Source organism: Aotus nancymaae, unplaced genomic scaffold, assembly GCF_030222135.1.
Source record: "Aotus nancymaae isolate 86718 unplaced genomic scaffold, 86718_ANA_hifiasm-v0.15.2.pri h1tg000046l, whole genome shotgun sequence".
In the NCBI taxonomy this organism is placed as follows: domain Eukaryota; kingdom Metazoa; phylum Chordata; class Mammalia; order Primates; family Aotidae; genus Aotus; species Aotus nancymaae.
In genome coordinates this window covers 9565571-9581365 of record NW_026988460.1, presented here as the reverse complement: position 1 = coordinate 9581365, position 15795 = coordinate 9565571, and the positions used below count along the sequence as shown (strand labels likewise).

At 39.1% G+C, this 15795-nt stretch overlaps 1 protein-coding gene and 1 pseudogene across 20 annotated transcripts in view; one reads left to right on the top strand and one right to left on the bottom strand.

The window, feature by feature from the left end:
• LOC105728196 (nuclear pore membrane glycoprotein 210-like) overlaps positions 1 to 15795 on the top strand; it is a 54379-nt gene that overhangs the window by 19262 nt on the left and 19322 nt on the right. For 9 of the 20 annotated variants that reach the window (XR_010337205.1, XR_010337212.1, XM_064361929.1 and 6 more), the window contains 2 exons: positions 787 to 1014; positions 15479 to 15601. The gene's annotated coding sequence lies outside the window, so the exon portion shown is untranslated. Of the gene's footprint in view, positions 1 to 786; positions 1015 to 6449; positions 6565 to 10690; positions 10810 to 13716; positions 13825 to 14395; positions 14484 to 15478; positions 15618 to 15795 lie in introns of all 20 variants that reach the window. The other 11 variants (XR_010337206.1, XR_010337209.1, XR_010337207.1 and 8 more) reach the window with 11 other exon arrangements.
• LOC105728195 (calcium-binding tyrosine phosphorylation-regulated protein-like) overlaps positions 11885 to 15795 on the bottom strand; it is a 60742-nt pseudogene continuing 56831 nt past the window's right edge.

The window sequence follows — 15795 nt, the reverse complement described above, 5'->3', positions numbered from 1 at the left end:
TAAGAGAATCAAAAGGATCAGAAGTAAAGACAGAAGATGAAGACTTGGAGGCCAGGAGCTCCAAAAGTTCACAAAAGCAAGAGAAATTGCATGTGTTCTCTGTCTGAGTCCACTAGGGGCTGCTGTAACAAAATATCATAAATTGGGTGTCTTATAAAGAACAGAAACTTACTTCTCATAGCTCTGGATTCTGGGAAGCCTAAGATAAAGGTGCCAGCATTTTCAATGTCTGGCAAAGTTTCACTTTCTGGGTGACAGGCAGCACCTTCTCATTATGTCCTCACATCATGGAAGGGGTAGGGCAGTTCTCTGGGGCCTCTTCTCTAAGGGTACTCATCTCATTCACAAGGGCTTCACCTTTATGGCCTAATCACTTCCCAGAGTCTCCACCTCTAACACCCTCACATGGATTATCAGGTTTCAACATAGGAAGGTTGGGGGGACACAGGCATTCAGACCATAGCAGCCACTATGGACATCAACATGTTGAATCCCACATGTCCTACAAAAGCTAAGCTGTCAATTTTAAAAGGAAGCAGAAGTGTTGTGAATAATGAAAGCTTGTTTTGATGCAAATTGTTTGTGACTTTGTGAACATGTGCTTACAGACTTTGTTAACTTTGTTAACATGTGTGTTAGTATCATGTGGCCTTTAGTATCTGTCTTCGATGCGAATATGAATGTCCTTCAATGCTAATATGAGTGTCTGTTAGCACTTATGAATGTCTTGCTTTACGTGAATATGAGTATTAGATTTTGTTGAACTATTTTTTGTTTGTTTTCTAGTGACAGTGATGAAAAACCTCTCAAAGGAAGCCTTCGGTCCATTAATAGGGATATGCAGCCTACTGAAAGTGCTGACAGCTTAGTCGAATACGGAGATGGAGACCATGGTCTATTCAATGAAGGTGGATCATTTATTGGTGCTTATGCTGGATCTAAGGAGAAGGGATCTGTTGAAAGCAATGGAAGTTCTACAGCAACTTTTCCACTTCGGGCATAAAGACAACATATGTAAGCAACACTACTGGTTCACCCCAATCTTCCATATTTATCTGTTCAAGGGAGCAAGAACTTTCATATAGGAATAAAAACATGTTGGCCGAAGATTTCATCCAGAATTAATATCCTGCAATTATGTTAAAAAAAAATAGCACTGCCTGCAAAATGTAAAATGCCAAGTATTTCAGGCCTATGTTTTGTTTTTGTTTTCAGGTGCTCAAAATGCAAAACACAAAACAAATCCTGTATTTAGATACACTTTAACTAAATCCAAAGTCTGCATTCAGCTACTTCTCATTCTCAACCTTCTTCTGTATTTGGATCAAATTATTCCTTTACATGCTGGAAAGGCAATGAGAATAACCCCTAATATTCACAGCATCAGCAATACAGAATGTAGTGTTTTTTCTTCTTCCAATAACCGTGTTTTTTCTTCTTCCAATAACCTATTTGCAGCAGATACCATGGTATCAGAATATGTGTGTGTGTGTGTGTGTGTGTGTGTGTGTGTGTGTGTGTGTAATTCTATATACAAATCTGGGTGTATATCTCATCAATATTAGCAAAACCCCAGACACGCTACTGAAGCCCAGGGCATGACAGCAAGTGGCTGTTAGAGGATCCTTGACAAATAAGGGCAAATGTACTTGAAAAATCTTATGACAGTTATGCTGCTTTAAATGCCAGGTCTTTGACTTTCAATGTAGAAACAGCTTTATAGAAAACTGAATAAAATTGAAACTTTCCACATACTTCCTTGGTACTCTATACTGATCAACTGTCCTGCAGTAAGTCCTAAGATAGAAATAATGTGTCATATTTCTTTTTATCTCCCACGGCTAGGACATCCTCTTTGGATGCAGTAGTTGTTCACAAATATTTGTTGGTAGAAGTACACTATATTTGAGAAAAGAGTTATTAACGTGCTTAGCAGTTTTAAGTGCATCACTTACAGTCTTCTCCAGAATAGAGAGTCACTGACTGAGGATCAGGCCCAGATCCTAGTTGATTGATAGCCTGGACTTTGACATCATAAGGGGCATAGACAGCAGGCGTCATCACCCGCAATGTGCGGCTCGTGACTGTTTCTTCTTCCCACTCCACTGGGGCTCCCTGTGGCTTCCAGGTCACTCTGTACTCTAGGCCTGGTCCATTCTGCTCCATGGATTTCAAAGGCTAAAACAGAAGACAAGACTCAGCCAGTCTGATCTCAGATGTGTTGACTCAGAGATGGTGGTGAACCACCCTAAGTGGTATAAGGGACAATGCAATGAAAGGATCATTTGTTGAGAAATCTGAAATGCCCCTTCTTGGTTTAGAGACAGTTCTGGTAAAAAAAAAAAAACGTTCTGCAACTTTTTTTGTCATCATATGAGCCTTAGTATAAAAATTAATCCCTTACCTCCCCAAGTAATGAGACGCCTACATGTCAGATGCCTGGATCATGCCCTTATGGTAAAGTCTAAGTATTCATACATGAAGGAAGTTATAAATAAATCCACAAAGTGTTTTAGCTTTTTGCTTATGCTTTCCACTACATTTCACCTTTTCATTTCCAAAGAACAGGCTGAAATTAAAAATAGTATGGCCACGAATTCTTTGGTTGTGAATGGGATTCTCCCATGGCTTTTTGAAGAAAACTCTTTCTTGCATCTGGTTCTAGCCTTCTCCATTTTTCTTTTATAAAAAGAGAGAGATTATGTAAATATCTTTGGGGAATATGCATGTTTATAACATAAAGAAGCAAGAGCTCCTCTTTCTAATAATTTCCCAGCTCCTTGACTATTTCTTTTCCATTTCTTTCAGAAAAAAATGCCTTCCATACCCACTTTATTTTGCTCCATAGAAATATTTGGAGGAATAATTTCTAGTATAGGAAATTGGTTATTTCCACATTCATTTTTAATTGAACAACACTTTAATTTAAAAACAATAATGTGGTTTAAACTTCCTGTTTAATTTCAAAGATAATGGGATTGTGCACTGAAATGAAATCAGTTACATAAAATGTGTTTAAAATATGATTTTAATCCTAAATTTAAAGTTCTCTTATAGAAACAGTAATTTTTGTCTGGATATATGAGTCAACAATGTCATATATAGTGTTCTAACAGAATCTGTAATCCTTCCCAACTTAATCTAATTTACTAAAACACTTAATTAGAGGCATTGCTTGGAATTAAGTTGAAAGCATAGTGCATATCAGCAAAATAATTTCAAGTATATGCTTATTTCGAGGTGAATAAACTAAACTAGGAGAAAACAAAACAAAACAAAACAAAACCTTTCTGAGATTTTCTGCCGACCTTGTTTATACTTGCATTCATTGGAAAATTTTGCTCCAAAATATTTTAGAGTGTGAAATGGATATAAATTCAACAGGAGCTTTAGCATTGTCCCAATGAATTAGGCCATGAGTTTGTAGTGTTGTACTGCAATTTGGAATGATAGTTCACTCAGTCCCTAGTGACAATAAGTGTGCAGATAATATTATTCATTTTACATGTTTTGCTCCAAAGAAAGGAGTTATTTAATAAAGTTCTCTGACAAACTTTAAACAAATAATTAAAATCCATAACACTTTAAACAAAAATAGTTTAGCTGTATTGCCAGCATTTTTAGTACCTGGGAACCCAAATAAACAGCCTGAATGCTTTGTATCTGACTTTGAGGCAATGCCTACTGAACCTCAGAAAGTTCCCAAATAAGCCACTTAACAAAGAACAGAAGGGGCAAGGGCAGAGCAAGCAGGAAGGCCACCAGCCTTCCCTTCCCTCTTCTTCTCATGAAGTAGCCCACAAGGAAGAAGTCTCTAGAAAAGGGGTTCTTAACTTGGGGTCTAGGAATCTCTAGATGGAGTACATGCATATCCTTCAAAGGATCTGAGAAGCTGGTAATATTGTTAGTATGATTTTTTGTGTATAATTTTCTAGAAAAAGGGCCTGTACTTCCAATATATTTACAAAAGAGCCTGTATTGCCAACATATTTTCAAAGAGATCTATGAACCAAGAAAGAGTATAACCATCAATCTAGAAAACAGAAAGACTGCTGTCCTACCTTAATTCCATTTTTAAATATTTGTTGAACATTTTTATTTCTATTTAACTGAGATTTATATGCAGCAGATTTATATGCTATGATGATACCATTTTATGGTGTAATGCTATTATTATTCAAAATATGTGGCTTTTATAAATTCACGGTACATATGCTTATCTGCCAGATATGGTCTAGGTCTCACTTCGTCTTAGGAAGGAAAGTGAGAGTTTCCTCTTCAGGCATTTGTCATCTTGGCCCCAAGTGCTCACAGCCCCATCTCCTCCCGTCTCACGCACCTGCACGTTGTACTTTACCTTTTTCCAAATAGCATTTAGCCACTTTGGTTTCCAAAACTGATGACATTCTTCTTTTCTTCTCCCAGTCTGTTTTGGGCAGGATCAGAATGTTGGGTTATACCACGTGAAATGAGTACTTTACATAACTGGAATTCAACCCTAAATATCTTTATGGCTAAAGCTTTTACCAAACAAACAAATCTCCAGCTCCTGAGAACTAATCCTGACACTGCTTAGTCATTTGAAGCCTTTGCTTATTTCTTTCTGCTCGTTGCCCCTTTGTCACAGGACTCTTTAATCCCAAAGCCTTGCCTCATGTCCTCTGTATACCCTTTTTTCATCTTCCTCTTATCCTCCATCCCTTCACTCCAGTGGCTTTCTCAGCAGTGCTCAGCCAGAGGTTAATTTGTGGGTGTTCACACTCAGTGATTTAGGCAACCAGCCCCAGGAACTCGGCACAAAATTTGAGGAGGTACTTGAGCTCAAGGCCATGTACATGCCAACCTTGTGTGTGTTCAGATGTCTTGGAGGAATAGGATAGTCCTGGATTATTGCAAGAGGTGACAAAGATCTGGTATATCCTGAATACTGACTATTTAAAGTGAAAGTAAAGTGTCGTATCATTCTTTAAAGGTAGCTAGTGGAATCCACACACCATCAAGTTTTGACTGCCACTGTCATTCTGTTAAATAAATACATGAGCAGGCTGTTCTTTAGTAATTGAAAAGCTTATACTTCCATGTCTCCTTTAACTTGTATTTCCATTTTACCCTTCCTATAGAATATTAACTCAATTTTTTTAATCTCTGAGGGTCTTATCATACTTCATGATTGCAGAAATATGTTTAAAAATTAAAATTTAAAAAGCTATATCCAGTAAGACTTTAGTACTAAACGTTTCTTTGCATTGTTGTTATAAATATTAGTCTTTGAATGATTACAATTGTAAACATTATAAAATTTATGAAAATATTAACAAAAGGTAAAATGGTAATTAGTGAAAAGAATTGTTTTCAATTGGGTTTGGATATCTGAGATGAATATCACTTGCTGCTAGAATGAGACAGGATTTTCAGTAACAATTATGTTCTTGTTTTTGAATAGATGCAAGGATTTAGAGCTTTGCTCATATAAATAGACAGATGGGAGTTGGAGGTTTTGGGGTTTTTAAAAAAATATCCAGTAATGTCATTACTGGATATTTAAATACCAGAATGAATGAGCTAAATCTTCAGGCTGAGCCCTGCTGAGAAAGCCACTGGAGTGAAGGGATGGAGGAGAAGAGGAGGATAGAAACAGGGTACACAGGACACGAGGGTCAAAGAGTAGTTCTTTGACCCCCTTCTCAACTATATGCCAAAAGTCAGATTATATTACAAAAAAATTTTTTAATGTGTGATTTATAAGCCAACAATTAGGACTTCCTTCAGTGTTATTAAAAAGCCAACTTTGAAAAACTCTAACTTGCACAAGGTTTTGTTACCTTTCATTAGCCATTGGCTTCTTGGCCTCTGGAAAATACACTAGAGAAGCTTTTCTCAAGTGCTCCAATCTCAACTCATTGAACTGTTTTTATCACTCAGTTATACCTTGCAATACTGAGAAAGGGTTTAGAAAATTGAAATATTTTTCACTGAAGTAAATCTTTGCCAAAATGTTTTTGATAAAATGCTTTATCTCACCATGAAACCTAAGATGTTTGCCACAAACTGATGATTTAGCTCATTCATTTCAGTACAGAATGTCTGCCACATAACCGTGGGGCCAAACCTCATTCCCAGTCATATCCCCATGTCAGAGTAACTGTCAAAAGGGATGTGATGTTATTTCTGGATTCATGTGATACTGTATACGCCACCATGACAACTGTGTTGTCTTTACATTCCAACTCTAAGGTAGATGCGGAGCTAGATAAGATTTGGAGCTTTGCCAAATCTGGCATGTTATAAACACCGACTAGAGAGAGGATAGAAGTCGCAAAATAGTTCAACAAAATTTGGTATCTCTACCCCTACGCTTACAGTGGTCTAAAATCAGAATGTTTCAACCTGGGAAGAAATGGCTTGAAGATCCTATTTCTAATATTGTGTCTTTCCTTTAACCGAAACAGGCAGTCAAGGAGCCCTAATGTAGGTTAATGGTTCCTGAGTATAAGAGGCTTTGCTAATAACTGTACTGTTTCTAAACTTCCCTGTGTGGTGTCATGGAGGATTTCACATTTCTAGGTATGAATACTATGCTATGATTTGGGATGGTAGGAGATTAACTCCTTTTTTTTTTGCTTTAGTAGCAGAGGGAGACTGTGAATGGGGAAATGAGCATGAGCAAATGAGCAACAAGGATCAGCCTGGTCCCTCCAGTCCAGGTGCCATCTGAGGCTTACCAGTGTTTAGGAAAAAATGCATGTAGAAGTAGATTCCCTTAAAGCCACCAACACCGAGTGAGCCAGTATAAACTTGCAGCCTGTGCTTCCATTGTTTCTCCACATTCCTGTCTAGGTGTTGTCCAGCCTTTGGCTAAGTCCCCCAGCAAGAGAGCTCACATCACCTCCCAACTCTGAAGATATTTAGCTTCTAAGCAGGAAGAATAGGAAAGGGATATCTTTCTGTTCATTGGCATTTTCCTTAGAGCTTTTTTCTCCTTGTTTTCCCACTGGTTGCACTGAGGTACCTACACTGTGGTTCAGTTAAGGCATGATGAACACATACCCTTTTCCTGCTCCATGGTGCCTTTTTTTTTTGCCTATGTATCCTCCACTCTGGCTCCTGTTGTACCTCCCAGATGGTCTGTTAGGACTGAGGACAGAAGGCACAAGGGCAGCAGGCTGTTTTTCAAATGTCCATCCAGAGTGGCCCCAGGCAGCTATCCCATGACACCTTAGAGTAACTGTTCTGCATGTAATCATGGTATTCAGATGGCAAGAACCTTTCATGTGGTGACAAACTAATAGATGAGCTGCTAGGCATCTTGTGGAGGGGACAGAACTGAGTAGCATGAGATGGGGAAAAAAAGACATGTGGCCCTCCAAGGCCCTAAAATGTCAGAACAATACATGTTTCATCCTTGATAGCTGTGGGAGGTAGAGGTGTCATAAAGGAAACATCCAGTGCCAACTTCATTTTGCAGGAGACATGGCTGTATCCAAGGGACAGCCAACTGCCACCGGCCACCAGCTGTCAGTGAAGAAAGAGGCCTGGGACCTACCAGGGCTTGGTCACTCATGCGAGGGAGTACCCTGCCCACAAGCTGCTATCTGGGCAACAGAGCAGACACACTTAGCCTGGCACCTGAGGGGATTTTCTCTCTATAACCCCAGATCTTAAGTAGTTGCACTTCTGTCCTGTTACAATGGTAGACTTTACATTTATACAATATTTTCCATTTCAGTTGAGCTTAAACTTGGCCTTGCTCTCAGGTTTCTCTAGTGCTCAAGTGAAGAAGCAGCCTTCTCAGTTTGTCAGCTGATGAGCAGTTGCTATTAGGAGTTTCTGCAGTTTCATCATCGGTTGCTATTAATTTGATGTATAAATTTAAACTGTGCTTTCAGCTGGGTCATAGGTTGAAATTGCTTGGCAGAAATGTTTAACTTTTCCAGCTGCCTGAAGCTCTCAATGATAGAAGTATTCTAGGCAGTGTTTCTTCCTGAAGCCTGATCTTAATAATGTGAATTGTTGTTTTCCTTATTATTGGAATAGACACACATATTTGTTGTGTACAGTATCTAGAGAATGCAACACCAGACTTCATTCGATTGGAAGTGAAAATGGTGTGGCAGTGAATTTCCAAAAGGTCTAAGAGGGAAGGAAACAAAATATACTTTGTGTTAGTGAGTTTTTTACTACCTCTCTAGGGCACTGTAGGTTTTAGCAATTGAAATAATTGTAAGATTATTTAAAAATAATTACAGATGATGGAGGCAATACAATTGCAATTAAGTTGCTATGTTTTAAAATAGCATGTTACACTCTTCCAAGGTCCAGGTTGTTTTTATGGCAGTCTGGGTTTTGCCTCTAATTCCCTCTGTTAATTGACCCAGCCATGTGCCTTTCCATTTTCTTGAATGCTTTCATTCTGAGTTACTAAAAGAAATGGAAAGCCATTTAAATTATTATAGATTACAATGTTTTATTCAAAGAGCTTTTTTGAATTTTAGAAGCTTTTCAAATGATTAAAAAATAAATCTACTTACTGAATTGATGATAAACCTACGTCCTTTGTGCCTTGGTCTGCAGAGTTCACACCACCCTTTTTGTCATTGGCTTTGAACCCCTGGAAGGGCTGAGTGGCTGGTGTTTAGCAGCCTGTGGCTGTGGACACCTGCTTGCCCCATGCTGCTGTGCTGTATTTTCTCACGGAGCTGTATGTGGAGAAATGGCAGTGCATGCAGCATTGCTTTAGAGTTGAAAGATTACATCCCTAGGCCAGTATGACTGAGAAAAGAAAGCAAAATCTCTTTGAGGGAAGCATTCCTAGCTCATAAATACTAAAATGTCATTCCCGGTCCATCTGTTCCTTCTTCAGTAAATACGTGATTCCTTAGAGTGTTTTTCAGGAAAAAAACAGATTCAAAGTCAGACTTACAGGTAAAGCTCTTCATCTGTTTTGTGAATAAACATTTTAAATGCCTTTATGATTAATCCCACCCTGCTGTTGTGCACAGCAAAGGGAAATGTAGAAAACAGGAAGAGAGATGAGCCAGAAATGGTGTAGTCTGTGTCACCTACTGACTATCACTGGTTGCCACTACAGTGAACCCCTACCATGCTAGTGTTTGGATACCCCTTGGTTCAGGATTCAGGAGGGGCAGCACCCTGTCTCTCACTACCTCACCTTTTAAGCTCAGATCCCTATGCTATACTGCTGTGTGTGTAGCTTCTCTGCAGCTCCGCTGCCCCTGGGTCAGAGCAAAGTATCCCAACCATTGAGGCATACTTGCTTTCCTGCAACCTTGGAGGACTTGGAGATCTTGTACGAATTATTAATAATGTGATAATAGCAGTTATTGCTCACTTAACATATGCCTGGCACTATTTTAAGTGTTTCATATGAATGAATTCATCTCATCTTTACAAGGCTGGTGATGTATGTAATGAAATTGTCCCCACTATGGAAGAGGTTAGTGCCTTGCTGACTGCCACACAAGCAGTAGGTGGTACAACTAGGATTTCAATGCACGAAGTTTGATCTCAGAGCTCATTTTTTTTCCCCTCGGTTTTTCAATTATGGCAAAATATACATAACATAAAATGCACCACCTTCACCATTTTTAAGTATACAGTTCAGTGGCATCAGTACACTCACATTGCTGTGCTATCATCGCTGCCATCCATCCACAGAACTCTCTTCAGCTTGTAAAACTGAAACTGTCCCCACAAAACACCAATTTCCTGACTTCCCCTCTCCCATTCTACTCTGTTCAGAGCCCTTTCTTATTTATTTATTTGGATACCCCTTATTTATTTATCTTTAGCAACCTTGTCCAAGAAGTAAGAGCCTGTTGTTTTTGTTTTGTTTGAGACGGAGTCTCACTCTGTTGCCCAGGCTGGAGTGCAATGGCACGATCTCGGCTCACTGCAACCTCTGCCTCCCAGGTTCAAGCAATTCTCCTGTCTTAGCCTCTCAAGTAGCTGGTATTACAGGCACCTGCCACCATGCCCTGCTAATTTTTGTATTTTTAGTAGAGATGGGTTTCACCATGTTGGCCAGGTTGATCTGGAATTCCTGACCTCATGATCCACCTGCCTTGGCCTTTCAAAGTGCTGGGATTACAGGCATGAGCCACCACGCCCAGCCTATTATTAGGTTTTAAAGTAACATCTCATTTTACCCTTGATTAGAAGAGCAGTGCATGTTCATTTTAGGAACTCTGGAAAATACAGAAAAGAATAAGGAAGGTTATTAGGATTCCTTATATCCCCAACTCCTAGAGATACCCGCTGTTAACTTTTTGATATTACTGTCTTTTAGCATTTGTTTCTATGTCTATAAAAACATATTTAACAAGATTAGAATATTTTTGAACATGTTGCTTTATAACCTGTTTGTTTCAGATTTTAATGTGAATATTTATTTAGAATGAGGAAAAATCACAAGTTTTGAAGTGTAAATATCACTAATACCACAGGAATGTTGTTTCTAGTGACACAAACAATATAAACCAAAAATCACTAAAAACTTTTATTAATTAGTTACCTTAACATTTTTTCTTACTCTGTTTTGGCTTTCATTCTCTTTTATTACATGGCTGTGACCATGATATTTTCTGTAGCAGGACTAGAAAGATAATTTGATCTTTCCTAAAGTATAATTGATTAAAATTAGTTTTCTTAAAATTTTATTTTATTTTTTAAGACAAGGTCATGCTCTGTCACCCAGGCTGGAATGCAGTGGCACAAACATGAACTCACTGTGATCTCCTGAGCTCAAGCAAGCCTTCTGCCTTGGCCTTCTAAGTAGCTGGGATTACAGAGGTATGTCCCCATGCTTGGCTAGTTTTCTGATTTTTCTTTTTTCTTTTTTTTTGTAGAGACAGGATCTTACTTTGCTGCCCAGGCTGGTCTCAAATTCCTGGGCTCAAGTGATCCTCCTGCCTTGGTCTCCCAAAGTGGTGAGACTACAAGTGTGAGCCACCATGCTTGGCCTAATTTTATTTTTTAAAGGACTTTTATAAAGCAGTTTTCAGTTCACAGCAAAGTTGAGAGGAAGGTACAATTTTTTGAGATGGAGTTTCAGAAATTTCCCTGGCCTCACCTGTGCCTAGTAGCCTCCTCATTGTCAGCATCTCTCATCAGGGGGGCCCATTTGTTAGAACTGGTGAACCCCAAGTTTATAGTTTACACCAGGGCTCACATTTGGTGTTCCATGTTCATGTAATGACATGTTTCCAGCATTGCAGTACCATACAGAGTGTTTTCACCGCCTTAAAAATCGCCTTTGCTCTGCCTGTTCATCCCTCCCCCTCCACTGGGCCACCACTGACCTTTTTACTGTCTCCATGGTTTTGTCTTATCCAGAATGTCATACAATTGGAATCCTATTGACGTTTTTCCCCTTAGTAATGGGCATCTAAGTTTCCTCCATGTCTTTTCATGACTTGATAGCTCATTTGTTTTTAGTGCTGAATAATATTCCAAAAGTAACTAACATTTTACTCAGCATTTAGCTGTGTTAACCATCATGCATTATTAAGCAAGACCTCTGTCTTCAAAGAGGAAGGAGGTGGAAAGTGTGTGACAAATGCCTGAAAAGGGAAAACTCAAGGGGCAGTGAGAATGCAGGGTAAATCTGGGGTGGGGCACACTGCAATGTTCTCCTCTCTCCATGAGGTGCTGGGGGGATGTAGATGGAGTATAAGATAGTATCTCTGTCTCAGAGAATTGTGTCACTATATATGTAGCAAGATAAGCTGGTTACCACCCATACCATAACAGGAGGTAATTGAATCTAATCTATGATCCAGTGCTCAGTTGTGAGCAGTACATTTTGTTACTCTAGCAGTTGGAAGGAGTGGAAAATCAGTGAGTGCTACAATCCTTGAGTTAGGTGCTCAGTTAAATATGAGTTTAATGAAAGCATCAACATGACAGAAGGAACAGATTGGAAGTAATACACTTCTTTTAGCATCAGAGATGTTGACTATTATGTAGCATTGGTGGAAGTATAAATTGATAAAGCTGTTTTGGAAAGCATTCAGCTTGGTAGTATCTGTAGAAAAAGAAAAGAAAAAAAATTAGCATGCTTTTGAGTAGAAACTCTACTTAGAGAAAAAGCCATATTTGCCTGTTTTCTTATGATTAAATAGTTTATGGTGTGTCCATATATGGACTTTGTTTTAAATTTAACAGACACATATATAGCATTACTAATGTGCCCAGACTATGCTTTATGAGATTTACTATTATATTAGTACTTAGTACTTACTGATGAGGAAGCTGGCACAGAGTTTAACTTGGTCAAAGCTACACAGCTAGTCAATGGTGAACCCAGCAGTGGAACTCAATCTGGTTCAGTGGTCTTACCATCGCACTATCCTCTGATGACAAAGAACTTGAAAGACTCAATGTATGGACCTTACATGTGTATAATAGTCCCCCAAAAGATCCCCCAAACACAGTGAAAGTGTAATGAGTCAGCACATAAAGCTGATGCCATGCGTTAAACAAGTCTTGACTGGGCGTGGTCGGCTCATGCTGTAATTCCAGCACTTTGGGAGGCAGATCACCTGAGGTCAGGAGTTCGAGACCAGCCTGGCCAACATGGCAAAATCTTTTCTCTACTAAAAATATAAAAATTAGCCAGGCATAGTGGCATGCACCTGCAGTCCCAGCTACTTGGGAGGCTAAGGCTGGGGAATCACTTGAACCTGGGAGGCGGTGGTTGCAGTGAGCCGAGATTGCACCACTGCACTCCAGCCTGGGTGATGAAGGAAGACTTTGTCTCAAAAATAAAAATAATAAAACTTTTTCTTAACTTTTATTTTAGGTTCAGGGGTACACGTGGGTTCTGTTGGCAAACTGTTGTCACAGGGGTTTGTTACACAGATTATTTTATCACCCAGGTACTAAGCCTAGTACCCAATAGTTATTTTTTCTGATCCTCTCCCTCCTCTCAACCTTTACCCTGAAGTAGGCCCCAGTGTCTGTTCATCCTTTCTTTGTGTCCATGAGTTCGCATCATTCAGCTCCCAGTTATAAATGAGAACATGTGCTATTTGGTTTTCTGTTACTGCATTAGTTTGCTAAGGATAATGGGCTCCAGCTCCTCCATGTTCCCAGAAGACATGATGTTGTTCTTTTTATGGCTGCATAGTATTCCATGGTGTATGTGTGCCATATTTTCTTTATCTCATCTGTCTTTGGTGGGGATTTAGGTTGATTTCATGTCCTTGCTATTGTGAATAGTGCTTCAGCGAACATTCATGTGCATATGTCTTTATGGCAGAATGATTTCTATTACTGAGTATATAGGATTATAAAATTGGAGTTTATTCACATAGACGAGATTTTTCCTTTGGTGAGCTGGAATGTACTTTAGAAAGTGCTGAGTAGACTTTTTATTTTCTGTCTCTAGCTTTTTTTTTTCCTTAATGTTTCATGACACTTTTGAATGCTTAAAGTGATTATGTACATAGTCTATTTGGAGTTTGGTGGAAATATAGAATTTTTTCTTAAGCTGTTACTTCCTTTTAAGAAACAAGAATGGGCAAATGATCCCAATTTTACTATGAGTTAACATCAATAGAATCTTTAAAGTCTTAGAATTTAGTTATCTCAAGCAGTCTGGCTTGTTATCCTGAGTAATGGCATTCAGAGGAACTGTACTTTTTAAACAAAGTGACACCTCTCACTTACTTTTCTGGGTTTGGTTTGGTTTTTTAGATAGAATGAAGCATAAACATGGACAAATCTCACCTTCCATGTGCCTAATATTATTGTGGGTAAACTCTGGATTGAACAGTACGGCAATGTGGAAGTCATAAACCACAAGTAAGGCACTTTGGGGTACTTTATCCATTCCTTCACTTTTCATCAAGCAGTTTTAGTGGACTTCAGTTTTTTTTGTTTTGTTTGTTTGTGTTTAAAGAAAACCTCTAGAACAGGTTGATGAAAATTTAAGAATCGGGCAATGTAACTAACTCTTGAATGGCTAGAAGTCCATTTATTTAATAAAGAGGGTTCATTAAAGTCTCTGATTAAGGAAGATTGAGTGAACTAAGCTTCCCCAGCTTCTGTGAACCTTAATTCCAATCTCAGCTCATTTTGCTTCCTTTGTTTAGTGGGGGCCAGGGAGATGGGGCATAGGAGTTACAAGAAAGAGCCGGGCTCCCAGTCTACTTTGTGACCTTAGGCAAGTCACGTATTCTTTGTGCACCTCACATATCTTTTCTTTTGTTGGGAACGTTACCAATCGAGGATAAATCATTATCACTTAAGTGTGGAGCCTATGTCACAGAGTAAATCCGTAAGCAGTACCTGCTGCTAGAAAAGTTATCACAGTTATTTTTCTCTACTGCTGTTTTGGTAATAAATGATAATCTGGACGTAATTTCTTTTATAGGACTAAAGACATGTGTGTTGAATTTTAAGCCATGTGGCTTTTTTGGTAAGGAATTACACAAAGTTGAAGGCTACGTTCAAGATGAACGGTAAAATTTCAATTTTAAATGTTGAATAGTGTAGACTTTGTTTGCTAAATAAAATGTTCGCAATTAAAATACATTGTTGGCCAGGCACAGTAGCTCACGCCTGTAATCCCAGCACTTTGGGAGGCTGAGGCAGGCGGATCACGAGGTCAGGAGTTCAAGACCAGCCAAGTCAACATGGTGAAACTACATCTCTACTAAAAATACAAAAAAAATTAGCCAGGCATGGTGGCAGGTGCCTGTAATCCCAGCTACTCAGGAGGCTGAGGCAGGGGAATCTCTCGAACCTGGGAGGCAGAGGTTGCAGTGAGCTGAGATGGCGCCACCACACTCCAGCCCAGGTGACAGCGAGACTCCATCTCAAAAAAAAAAAAAAAAAAAAAAAAAATACATTGCCATAACCCAGGAAACAAGCATTCTAATAAGTTGAAAAATCTTTCTTCTACAAAGAAGTCTATTTTGTTAAAGAACCTGATTTGGTTGGGCACAGTGGCTCACACCTGTATTCCAAGCACTTTGGGAGGCTGAGTGGGGAGGATTGTTTGCAGCCAATTCACGAACAGCCTGGGTAACATAGTGAGACACTGTCTCTACAAAAAAAAAAAAAAAAAAAAAATTAGGCAGGTGTGGCGGCCAATGCCTGTGGACCCAGTTACTCTGGAGTCTGAGGTGGGAGGAACCCTTGTGCCCTGGAGGTTGAGGCTGCAGTGAGCCATGATTATACCACTGCACTCCAGCCTGAGTGACAGAGTGACACCCTGTCTCAAAAAAATAGAAAAGCTGATTCGTACACACCTTTATAGTAATATTCAGTTACAGCAAAACAGTCTATGGCCATGCCACCCTGAACATGCCTGATTTCATTAGCTCTTGGAAGCTAAGCAAGGTCAGGCCTGGTTAGGACTGGGATGGGAGACCACCTGGAAATACTAGGTGCTGTCAGCTTTAAAAAAACAAACACTGTGGTTTGTTAACTAAACATCAGTTTTTCTTAACAGCAAAAAGAAGCTCTGTGCCCTCTATGGGAAGTGGACTGAATGTTTATACAGTGTTGACCCTGCCACATTTGATGCTTACAAAAAAATGACAAGAAAAAGAGAGAACAGCAGAACAGCAAACAGGTGAACATCCTGTAAGGTAGTATCCAAGGAATAACTGAACTCTTCAATGTGTACTAATCCTTTTTGAGTTAACCTGTTCTAGGGTCACAGTTTGACTTTCTTCTTCCTTGTTGCTAATGTCTGTCACTTTTCTCTTTTTATCTTTTTAATGATCAGATATTTATTTTAACAAATACTCGACATAGCCTTGAATA